This window comes from Mustelus asterias, chromosome 6 (genome assembly GCF_964213995.1).
Source record: "Mustelus asterias chromosome 6, sMusAst1.hap1.1, whole genome shotgun sequence".
NCBI classification, from domain to species: Eukaryota; Metazoa; Chordata; class Chondrichthyes; order Carcharhiniformes; family Triakidae; genus Mustelus; species Mustelus asterias.
The window spans coordinates 135,953,611-135,966,064 of record NC_135806.1 but is presented as its reverse complement, the minus strand read 5'-3'; positions in this window follow the sequence as shown (position 1 = coordinate 135,966,064).

Here is a 12,454-nt window from a genome sequence, read left to right as displayed (position 1 = left end):
CACCTTGACAACTGTGACTTTCTGGTACAATCAACAGACAGCGTTTATAGTCATGGATTGGACTGGAGTCACATGTAAGGGATGACTGGGGCACTCTCACCTGAAGGACATCTGTGAACCAGTTGGGTCTTGACAAACAAAGGGGAGGTGTTTGCAGAGTGTAGGCAGACAGCGACCCGAGCCGGGATTCGAACCCAGGTCCCTGGAGCTGTGAAGCAGCAGTGCTAACCACTGTGCTACCATGCCGCCCCAAAGTTTTCCATTATTGGGACTGGTTTTATATTCCCAATTAATTAGCAGAATTCAAATTCCACCAGCTGCCATGGTGGGATTTGAACCTATGTCCCCAGAAAACACACCTCAATGCATGGATTACAAATCCAGTGGCATTACCATTACACCACCATCACGCACTGCTTGCAAACAACGCGCCATCAAGGGCTAAAAAGGGTCGTGAAAAAGCATTGGCCAGCAGGATTAAGGAAAATCCCAAGGCTTTTTACACATATATAAAGAGCAAGAGGGTAGCCAGGGAGAGGGTTGGCCCACTCAAGGACAAGGGAGGGAATCTATGTGTGGAGCTAGAGGAAATGGGCGAGGCATTAAATGAGTACTTTGCATCAGTATTCACCAAAGAGAAGGACTTGGTGGATGATGAGTCTGGGAAAGGATGTGTAGATAGTTTGAGTCGTGTTGAGATCAAAAAGGAGGAGATATTGGGGTTCTTGAGAAACATTAAGGTAGACAAGTCTCCAGGGCCTGATGGGATATATCAAGGAATACTGAAAGAGGCAAGGGAGGAAATTGCTGGGGCCTTGAGAGAAATCTTTGTATCCTCACTGGCTACAGGGGAGTTTGAAGCTGGTTCTACTCCATCTACTCCATGATTTCCACTCCATCTGACGAAGGGGCAGTGCTCCGAAAGCAAATGGTATTTGCTACCAAATAAACCTGTTGGACTTTAACCTGGTGTTGTTAAAACTCTTACAGGGGAGTTCCCAGAGGATTGGAGAATACCAATGTTGTTCCTTTGTTTAAGAAGGGTAGTAAGAATAATACAGGTAATTATAGGCCGGTGAGCCTTACATAAGTGGTCGGGAAATTATTGGAGAGGATTCTTCGAGACAGGATTTATTCCCACTTGGAAATAAGTGGACATATTAGTGGGAGGCAACATGGTTTTGTGAAGGGGAGGTCATGTCTCAAGAACTTGATTGAGTTTTTCGAGGAAGTGACAAAGATGATTGATGAGGGTAGGGCAGTGGATGTTGTCTACATGGACTTCAGTAAGGCCTTTGACAAGGTCCCTCATGGCAGACTGGTGCAGAAAGTGAAGTCGCATGGGATCAGAGGTGAGCTGGCAAAGTGGATACAGCAATACACATCTTTTTAGCCTGTCTTGATGCTCTCTCCACTCACATTGTTTTGTTTCTTAAAGACTTGATTAGTTGTAAGTATTCGCATTCCAACCATTATTCATGTAAATTGAGTCTGTGTCTTTATAAGCTCTGTTTGTGAACAGAATTCCCACTCACCTGAAGAAGGGGCTAAGAGCTCCGAAAGCTTGTGTGGCTTTTGCTACCAAATAAACCTGTTGGACTTTAACCTGGTGTTGTTAAACTTCTTACTCGGTCAAAGAAGACAGAGAGTCGCAGTGGAAGGGTGTGTTTCTGAATGGAGGGCTGTGACAAGTGGCGTTCCTCAGGGATCAGTGCTGGGACCTTTGCTGTTTGTAATATATAAAAATGATTTGGAGGAAAATGTAACTGGCTTGATTAGTAAGTTTGCGGAAGACACAAAGTTTGGTGGATTTGCGTATAGCGATGAGGAACATCAGAGGATGCAGCAAGATATAAATCAGTTGGAGACTTGGGCGGAGAGATGGCAGATGGAGTTTAATCCAGACAAGTGTGAAGTAATGCATTTTGGAAGGTCTAATACAGATAGGAAATATACAGTAAATGGCAGAGCCCTTAGGAGTATTGATAGTCAGAGGGATCTGGGTGTACAGGTACACAAGTCACTGAAAGTGGCAACGCAGGTGGAGGATGTAGTCAAGAAGGCATACGGCATGCTTACCTTCATCAGCCGGGGTATTGAGTTTAAAAATTGGCTAGTCATGTTGCAGCTTTATAGAACCTCAGTTAGGCCACACTTGAGTGTTTAATTCTGGTCGCCACACTACCAGAAGGATGTGGAGGCTTTGGAGAGGGTACAGAAAAGATTTAGCAGGGATGTTGCCTGGTATGGAGGGCATTAGCTATGAGGAGAGGTTGGAGAAACTTGGTTTGTTCTCACTGGAGCGACAGAGGTTGAGGGGCGACCTGATAGAAGTCTACAAGATTATGAGAGGCATGGGCGGAGTGGGTGGTCAGAAGCTTTTTCCCAGGGTGGAAGAGCCAATTACTAAGGGGCACAGGTTTAAGGTGCGAGGGGCAAGGTTTAAAAGAGATGAATGAGGCAGATTTTTTACACAGAGGGTGGTGGGTGCCTGGAACTCGTTGCCGGGAGAGGTAGTGGAAGCGGATACGGTAGTGACTTTTAAGGGGCATCTTGACAAGTACATGAATAGGATGGGAATAGAGGGATATGGTCCCCGGGAGGGTAGGGGGTTTTCGTTCAGTCGGGCAGCATGGTCGGTGCAGGCTTGGAGGGCCAAAGGGCCTGTTCCTGTGCTGTAATTTTCTTTGTTCTTTGTTCACATCCCGCCAATGGGCAACACACTGCTGGGAGGTCGGAGACTCTCGCCCTGTGTCTGCCACTCTTTATGAGGAGGTAGTGGCGCCATGGTATTATCACTGGACTAGCAATACAGAGACCCAGGGTCATGCTCAGGGGACCTGAGTTCAAATCCCACCACGGCAGATGGTGAAATTTGAATTCAATAAAATATCTGGAATTGGAAGTCTAAATGATGACCATGAAACCATTGTCGATTGTCATAAAAACCCATCTGGCTACTAATGTCCCTTTCGGGAAGGAAATCTGCCGTCCTTACCTGGTCTGGCCTACGTGTGACTCCAGAGCCACAGCAATGTGGTTGACTCTCAAATGCCCTCTGAAATGGGGGGCAGTTAGGGATGGGCAATAAATGCTGGATCCAGCCAGCGATGCCCACATCCTGTAAAAATTAATTTTAAAAACCCTTTGAAATGGATATTTTACCATGTATTTCCCCACCATCTCTTTACCAACATCTCAAATCTGTGCTCCCCTCTTGTCCTTTTAACATCAACTAAAAAGAACAGCTTTTCCTACTCTCCCTTGTCCAAATCTATCAAATTCTGTTATTCTGAGAGTGTGCTTAGCTCAGCGGTAGGTGATAGTCTCACATATAAGTCTTAAAGCCATGGATTTAAACCCCATATCCACACGCCTCTGACTGCACTTTCCAAACCCAACATCGAGAAGGACAAGGGCAGCAGATACATGGAAACACCACCATCTGCAAGTTCCCCTCCAAGCCACTCACCATCCTGACTTGGAAACACATCGCCGTTCCTTCACCGTCACTGGGTCAAAATTCTGGATTTCTCTCCCCAGCAGCACTGTACCAACACCTCAGGGACTGCCGCGTTTCAAGAAGGCAGCTCACCACCACCTTCTCAAGGGCAATTAGGGATGGGCAATAAGTAAAGTAAAGTTTATTTAGTAGCCCTCAATGAAGGTGCTAAATTGGGAGAAGACTAATTACAACAATATTAGGCAGGAACTAAAGAATGTAGATTGGGGGCAGATGTTTGAGGGAAAATCAACATCTGGCATGTGGGAGGCTTTCAAGTGTAAGTTGATAGGGGTTCAGGACCGGCACATTCCTGAAAGGATGAAGGATAAGTATGGCAAGTTTTGGGAACCTTGGATAGCGAGAGACAGTGTGAGCCTAGTCAAAGAAAAAAAAGAAGCTTTTATCAAGGATAGGAGGCTGGGAACACACGAAGCAAGTGTGGAATCCAAGGAAAGTAGAAAAAAACTGAAGCAAGGAGTAATGAGGGTCACGAAAAAACATTGGCCAGAAGGATTGAGGAAAATCCCAAGGCTTTTTACACATATATAAAGAGCAAGAGTGTAGCCAGGGAGAAGGTTGGCCCACTCAAGAACAGGGGAGCAAATCTATGTCTAGAGCCAGAGAAAATGAGGCTTATGTTCGGATGAGACGTGAGCACTCGGGTAGTGCACTAGAAAGCTTTAGATTGGCTAAGAGGGAGTTGAAGAGCGAGCTTAGAAGGGCTAAAAGGGGACATGAGAAGACTTTGGCGGATAGGGTTAAAGAGAATCCTAAGGCGTTCTATAGGTATGTCAAGAACAGAAGGTTGGTTAGGGCAAGTTTAGGGCCAGTTATAGATGGCAGAGGGAAGTTATGTGTGGAACCGGAGGAGATTGGTGAAGCATTGAACCAATATTTCTCTTCGGTGTTCACGCAAGGGGACATGAATATAGCTGAGGAGGACACTGGGTTGCAAGGGAGTAGAATAGACAGTATTACAGTTGATAAGGAGGATGTGCAGGATATTCTGGAGGGTCTGAAAATAGATAAATCCCCTGGTCCGGATGGGATTTATCCAAGGATTCTCTGGGAGGCAAGAGAAGTGATTGCAGAGCCTCTGGCTCTGATCTTCAGGTCGTCGTTGGCCTCTGGTATAGTACCAGAAGATTGGAGGTTAGCGAATGTTGTCCCATTGTTTAAGAAGGGGAACAGAGACTTCCCCGGGAATTATAGACCGGTGAGTCTCACTTCTGTTGTCGGCAAGATGTTGGAAAAAATTATAAGGGATAGGATTTATAGTTATTTGGAGAGTAATGAATTGATAGGTGATAGTCAGCATGGTTTTGTGGCAGGTAGGTCGTGCCTTACTAACCTTATTGAGTTTTTTGAGAAAGTGACCAAGGAGGTGGATGGGGGCAAGGCAGTGGACGTGGTATATATGGATTTTAGTAAGGCGTTTGATAAGGTTCACCATGGTAGGCTTCTGCAGAAAATGCAGATGTATGGGATTGGGGGTGATCTAGGAAATTGGATCAGGAATTGGCTAGCGGATAGGAAACAGAGGGTGGTGGTTGATAGTAAATATTCATCATGGAGTGCGGTTACAAGTGGTGTACCTCAGGGATCTGTTTTGGGGCCACTGCTGTTTGTAATATTTATTAATGATCTGGATGAGGGTATAGTTGGGTGGATTAGCAAATTTGCTGATGACACCAAAGTCGGTGGTGTGGTAGACAGTGAGGAAGGGTGTCGTAGTTTGCAGGAAGACTTAGACAGGTTGCAAAGTTGGGCCGAGAGGTGGCGGATGGAGTTTAATGCGGAGAAGTGTGAGGTAATTCACTTTGGTAGGAATAACAGATGTGTTGAGTATAGGGCTAACGGGAGGACTTTGAATAGTGTGGAGGAGCAGAGGGATCTAGGTGTATGTGTGCATAGATCCCTGAAAGTTGGGAATCAAGTAGATAAGGTTGTTAAGAAGGCATATGGTGTCTTGGCGTTTATTGGTAGGGGGATTGAATTTAGGAGTCGTAGCGTTATGTTGCAACTGTACACAACTCTGGTGCGGCCGCACTTGGAGTACTGTGTGCAGTTCTGGTCCCCACATTACAGGAAGGATGTGGAGGCTTTGGAGAGGGTGCAGAGGAGGTTTACCAGGATGTTGCCTGGTATGGAGGGGAGATCCTATGAGGAGAGGCTGAGGGATTTGGGATTGTTTTCGCTGGAAAGGCGGCGGCTAAGAGGGGATCTTATTGAAACATATAAGATGATTAGAGGTTTAGATAGGGTGGATAGTGATAGCCTTTTTCCTCTGATGGAGAAATCCAGCACGAGGGGGCATGGCTTTAAATTGAGGGGGGGTAGTTATAGAACCGATGTCAGGGGTAGGTTCTTTACCCAGAGGGTGGTGAGGGATTGGAATGCCCTGCCAGCATCAGTAGTAAATGCGCCTAGTTTGGGGGCGTTTAAGAGATCCGTAGATAGGTTCATGGACGAAAAGAAATTGGTTTAGGTTGGAGGGTCACAGTTTTTTTTTTTAACTGGTCGGTGCAACATCGTGGGCCGAAGGGCCTGTTCTGCGCTGTAATGTTCTATGTTCTATGTTCTATGTTCTATGTTCTATGTTCTAAAATGGGCAAGGTATTAAGTGAGTACTTTGCGTCAGTATTCACCAAAGAGAAGGACTTGGTCTGGGAAAGGGTGTGTCGATTGTTTGAGTCATGTTGAGATCAAAAAGGAGGAGGTATTGGGATTCTTGAGAAACATTAAGGTAGACAGGTCCCCAGGGCCTGATGGGATATACCCTAGAATACTGAGAGAGGCAAGGGAGGAAATTGCTGGGGTCTTAGGAGAAATCTTTGTATCCTCACTGGCTACAGGGGAGGTCACAGAAGATTGGAGAATAGCCAATGTTGTTCCTTTGTTTAAGAACATAAGAACATAAGAACTAGGAGCAGGAGTAGACCATCTGGCCCCTCGAGCCTGCTCTGCCATTCAATATGATCATGGCTGATCTTTTCGTGGACTCAGCTCCACTTACCCGCCCGCTCACCATAACCCTTAATTCCTTTACTGTTCAAAAATTTATCGATCCTTGCCTTAAAAACATTCAATGAGGTAGCCTCAACTGCTTCACTGGGCAGGGAATTCCGCAGATTCACAACCCTTTGTGTGAAGAAGTTCCTCCTCAACTCAGTCCTAAATCTGCTTCCCCTTATTTTGAGGCTATGCCCCCTAGTTCTAGTTTCACCCGCCAGTGTAAACATCTTCCCTGCTTCTATCTTATCTATTCCCTTCATAATCTTATATGTTTCTATAAGATCTCCCCTCATTCTTCTGAATTCCAATGAGTATAGCCCCAGTTTACACAGTCTCTCCTCATAAGCCAACCCTCTCAACTCCGGAATCAACCGAGTGAATCTCCTCTGCACCCCTTCCAGTGCCAGTATATCCTTTCTCAAGTAAGGAGACCAAAACTGTACACAGTAAGAAGGGTAGCAAGAATAATCCAGATAATTACAGGCCGGTGAGCCTTATGTCAGTGATAGGGAAATTATTGGAGAAGATTCTTCGAGACAGGATTTACTCCTCCTTGGAAATAAGTGGACGTATTAGCGAGAGACAACATGGTTTTGTGAAGGGGAGGTTGTGTCTCACTAACTTGATCAAGTTTTTCGAGGAAATGATGAAGATGATTGATGAGGATAGGGCAGTGGATGTTGTCTACATGGACTTCAGTAAGGCCTTTGACAAGGTCCCTCATGGCAGACTGGTACAGAAGGTGAAATCGCATGGGATCAGAGGTGAGCTGGCAAGGTGGATATAGAACTAGCTTGGTCATAGAAGACAGAGGGTCGCAGTGGAAGGGTGCGTTTATGAATGGAGGGCTGTGACAAGTGGTGTTCCTCAGGGATCAGTGCTGGGGTCTTTGCTGTTTGTAGTATATTTAAATTATTTGGAGGAAAATGTAACTGGTTTGATTAGTAAGTTTGCGGATGACACAAAGGTTGGTGGTTTCGCGGATAGTGATGAGGACTATCAGAGGATACAGCAGGATATAGATCGGTTGGAAACTTGGGCGATGAGATGGCAGATGGTGTTTAATCCGGACAAGTGTGAGGTAATGCATTTTGGAAGGTCTAATACAGATGGGAAATATACAGTAAATCGCAGAACTCTTGACAGTATTGAAAGTGGCAACGCAGGTGGAGAGGGTAGTCAAGAAGGCATACGGCATGCTTGCCCTTCATCGGCTGGGGCATTGAGTTTAAAAATTGGCAAGCCATGTTGCAACTTCATAGAACCTTAATTAGGCCGCACTTGGAATATAGTATTCAATTCTGGTCGCCACACTACCAGAAGGATGTGGAGACTTTGGAGAGGGTACAGAAAAGATTTACCAGGATGTTGCCTGGTATGGAGGGCATTAGCTATGAGGAGAGGTTGGAGAAACTTGGTTTGTTCTCACGGGAACGACGGAGATTGAGGGGAGACCTGATAGAAGTCTACAAAATTATGAGGGGCATGGACAGAATGGGTAATCAGAAGCTTTTTCCCAGAGTGGGGGCATAGGTTTAAAGGAAATGTACGAGGCAAGTCTTTTTACACTGAGGATGGTGGGTGCCTGGAGCTCACGGCCGGGGGAGGTAGTGGAAGCAGATACGGTAGTGACTTTTAAGGGGCGTCTTGACAAATACATGAATAGGATGGGAATAGAAGGATATGGTCCCTGGAAGGGTAGAGGGTTTTAATTCAGATGGGGAAGCATGGTCGGTGCAGGCTTGGAGGGTCAAAGGGCTTGTTCCTGTGCTGTAATCCTCTTTGTTCTTTGCTTATTCGGCACAAGTAGGCTTACATTCGCACTCTAATGAAGTTGTTGTGCAAATCCCCTTGTCACCACACTCCGGTGCCTGTTCGGGTACACTGAGGGAGAATTTAGCACGGCCAATGCACCCTAACCAGCACGTCTTTCAGACTGTGGGAGGAAACCAGAGCACCAGGAGGAAACCCATGCAGACACGGGGAGAGCATGCAGACTCCGCACAAACAGTGACCCAAGCCAGGAATCGAGCCCGGGTCCCTGGTGCTGTGAGGCAGCAGTGCTAACTACTGTGCCACCGTGGCTTTTACAGCGACACCCACATCCCCGTGAATGAATATACAAAATGTGAGTGTGAGAGACTGTTACAAAAATTCTAATGAAGACCCTACAACCCAGAGTTGCCAAGACCCTGAGTCACATGTGAGCCAGACCAGGTAAGGATGGCACATTTCCTTCCCTAAAGAACATTAGTGAACCAGATGGGTTATTTGTTGTACTGATGTTGCATCTATACAGCTTTTCCCACATGCAGGAGAATTTCCAATCAGCAGGAAGGGGATAGGATGTTACCCAGGATTGGGGAAGGTGTAGGAATGTAGGATGGGGAACCAAGGATCAGAAGGATTCCATTGAGAATACTTAAGGCGAATGGAACAGGTGAGCAGATTCCAGGAGGTTGGAACTTTGGGGTGGATTCAGTGGCTGCCAATGTGAAGGGAAAAAGTGATGAAGAGCGATCCAATGTTGGAGGGCTGAGATTGCGGGGGGAGGGACAAAGGGATGAAGAGTGATTGAATGTAATTTGGGTGGAAGGAGTAAGGGATATAATGTTAGACAGAGGAAGGAATAAGGGTTAAGAGGGATCCAATATTAGTGGGAGCATGGTGTGAAAAGTGATTCAATATTAGAGGGGTGGAGGGGGCAAGGTGTCTCTTCATTGGACACAGGTGAGGTCCCTGAGGATTGGAGGATAGCGAATGCGGTCCCGTTGTTTAAGAAGGGTAGCAGGGATAACCCGGGTAATTATAGGCCGGTGAGCTTGACGTCCATGGTAGGGAAGTTGTTGGAGAGGATTCTTAGAGACAGGATGTATACGCATTTAGAACGAAACAATCTCATTAGTGACAGACAGCATGGTTTTGTAAGAGGGAGGTCGTGCCTTACAAATTTGGTGGAGTTTTTTGAGGAAGTGACAAAAATGGTTGACGAAGGAATGTGGATGTCGTCTATATGGATTTCAGTAAGGCATTTGACAAAGTCCCTCATGGCAGGTTCGTTAAGAAGGTTAAGGCTCATGGGATACAAGGAGAGGTGGCGAGATGGGTAGAAAACTGGCTTGGCCACAGGAGACAGAGGGTAACAGTCGAAGGGTCTATTTCCGGCTGGAGGTCTGTGACCAGTGGTGTTCCGCAGTGCTCTGTACTGGGACCTCTGCTATTTGTGATATATATAAATGATTTGGAAGAAGGTGTAACTGGTGTTATCAGCAAGTTTGCGGATGACACGAAGATGGCTGGACTTGCGGATAGCAATGAACATTGCCGGACAATACAGCAGGATATAGATAGGCTGGGAAATTGGGCGGAGAAATGGCAGATGGAATTTAATCCAGATAAATGCGAAGTGATGCATTTTGGAAGAAATAATGTAGGGAGGAGTTATACAATAAATGGCAGAGTCATCAAAAGTATAGAAACACAGAGGGACCTAGGTGTGCAAGTCCACAAATCCTTGAAGGTGGCAGCACAGGTGGAGAAGGTGGTGAAGAAGGCATATGGTATGCTTGCCTTTATAGGACGGGGTATAGAGTATAAAAGCTGGAGTCTGATGTTGCAGCTGTATAGAACGCTGGTTAGGCCACATTTGGAGTACTGCATCCAGTTCTGGTCGCCGCACTACCAGAAGGACGTGGAGGCTTTAGAGAGAGTACAGAGAAGGTTTACCAGGATGTTGCCTAGTATGGAGGGTCTTCGCTATGAGGAGAGATTGGGTAAACTGTAAATTGGGTAAAGCTTGTTCTCCCTGGAAAGACGGAGAATGAGGGGAGACTGAATAGAGGTGTACAAAATTATGAAGGGCATAGATAGGGTGAACAGTGGGAAACTTTTTCCCAGGTTGGAGGTGACGATCACGAGGGGTCACGGGCTCAAGGTGAGAGGGGCGAGGTATAACTCAGATATTAGAGGGATGTTTTTTACACAGAGGGTGGTGGGGTCCTGGAATGCGCTGCCAAGTAGGGTGGTGGAGGCAGGCATGCTGGCATCGTTTAAGACTTACCTGGGTAGTCACATGAGCAGTCTGGGAATGGAGGGATACAAACAATTGGTCTAGTTGGACCAATGAGCGGCACAGGCTTGGAGGGCCGAAGGGCCTGTCTCCTGTGCTGTACTGTTCTTTGTTCTTTGTTCTTTGTGCAGAATGATGAAGTGTTAGAGGAGTGGAGGGAGTAAGGTGTGAAGAGTGATCCAGTGTTAGAGGGGTAGAGGGAGAAAGGTGTGAAGAGTGATCCGATTTTAGAGGAGTGGATGGAGCAAGGCGTGAAGAGTGACCCATTGTTAGCGAGGTAGAGGGAGCAAGGTGTGAAGAGTGATCTAATGTTAGATGAGTAGAGGGAGCAAGGCATGAAGAGTGATCCCACTTTAGAGGGATGGAGGGAGCAAGGTGTGAAGAGTGATCTAATGTTAGAGGGGTGAAGGGAACAAGGAGTAAAGACTGGTCCAATTTTAGAAGGGTGGAGGAAGCAAGGTGCAAAGAGTGATCCAGTGTTAGAGGGGTGGAGGGAGCAATGAAACGGACAAAAAGGTGAAGAACAATTGAATATAAAGTGGGTGCAAGGAGTAAGGAGTAAAGAGGGATCCAATGTTAGACGGAGGAGGGAATAAGGGTGAAGAGGGATTCAATATTGATGGCCTCTAATTTTGCTCTTCCCCGCAAGAGAAGGTGATGGCCTAGTGCTGTTTTCGTTGGATTATTAATCCAGAAACTCAGCTAATGGTCTGGGAACCTGGGTTCGAATCCCGTCACGGCAGGTGGCAGAATGTGAATTTAATAAAAGATATCGGGAATAAAAAATCTACTGATGACCGTGAAACCATTGTCGATTGTCAGAAAAACCCATCTGCTTCACTAATGTCCTTTAGGGAAGGAAATCTGCCGTCCTTACCCAGTCTGGCCTACATGTGACTCCAGAGCCACAACAATGTGGTTGACTCTCAATTGTCCTCCTAGGGCAACTAGGAATGGGCAATAAATGCTGGCCAGCCAGCGACGCCCAAGTTCCAGGAATGAATAAAAATAATGAGGAAACAGCCACACACACAGGGTCACACTCAGGGTCACACACACAGGGTCACACACACAGGGTGACACAATGACAGATCAATCTGTGCGCTCACTCCAGGTGCCAATTGCTTTGAATGTCCTCGAATTGATTTGCTGAGAATTGTCGAGTCTGTCAAATCCTGGCCTTCAGAACACCTCCGGATCAGCACAGAGTATCGATTCGAACTGAACAGGACAAACTGTTCTCTCTGTCATCATGGCAATGAATTACAATAAACATGATGCAGGAGATTCTGAAGCATACAATCAATGTTCCATGTGAGATTACCAAAGTGCTCTAACACTCAGAAAGATAGGGCACTTTTAACAACAATTTATACCACTTACAACACCTTCCACATAATGGAGCATCCCAAAACGCTGTTAAAATTCATTGACAGGATGTGGGCGTCGCTGGCAAGGCCAGCATTTATTGCCCTTCCCTAGTTGCCTTTGAGAAGGTGATGGTGAGTTGTCTTCTTGAAACCTTGGAGTCCCTGAGGTGTAGGTACACCCACCGTGCCGTTAGGGAGGGAGTTCCAGGATTTTGACCCGGCAACAGAGAAGGGACAATATATTTCTAAGTGAGTGGCTTGGAGGAGAACCTCCAAGTGGTGGTGTTCCCATGTATCCGCTGCCCTCATCCTTCTAGATGGTCATGGGTATGGGAATGGTGCCTAGGGGCCTTAGTGAGTTACTGCAGTACATCCTATAGATGCTCTGTATGTAGGTGGTGGAAGGAGTGAATGTTTAAGGCTGTAGAGGGGGTGCCAATCAAGCGGGCTGCTTTGTCCTGGATGGTGCCGAACTTCTTGAGTGTTGTTGGAGCT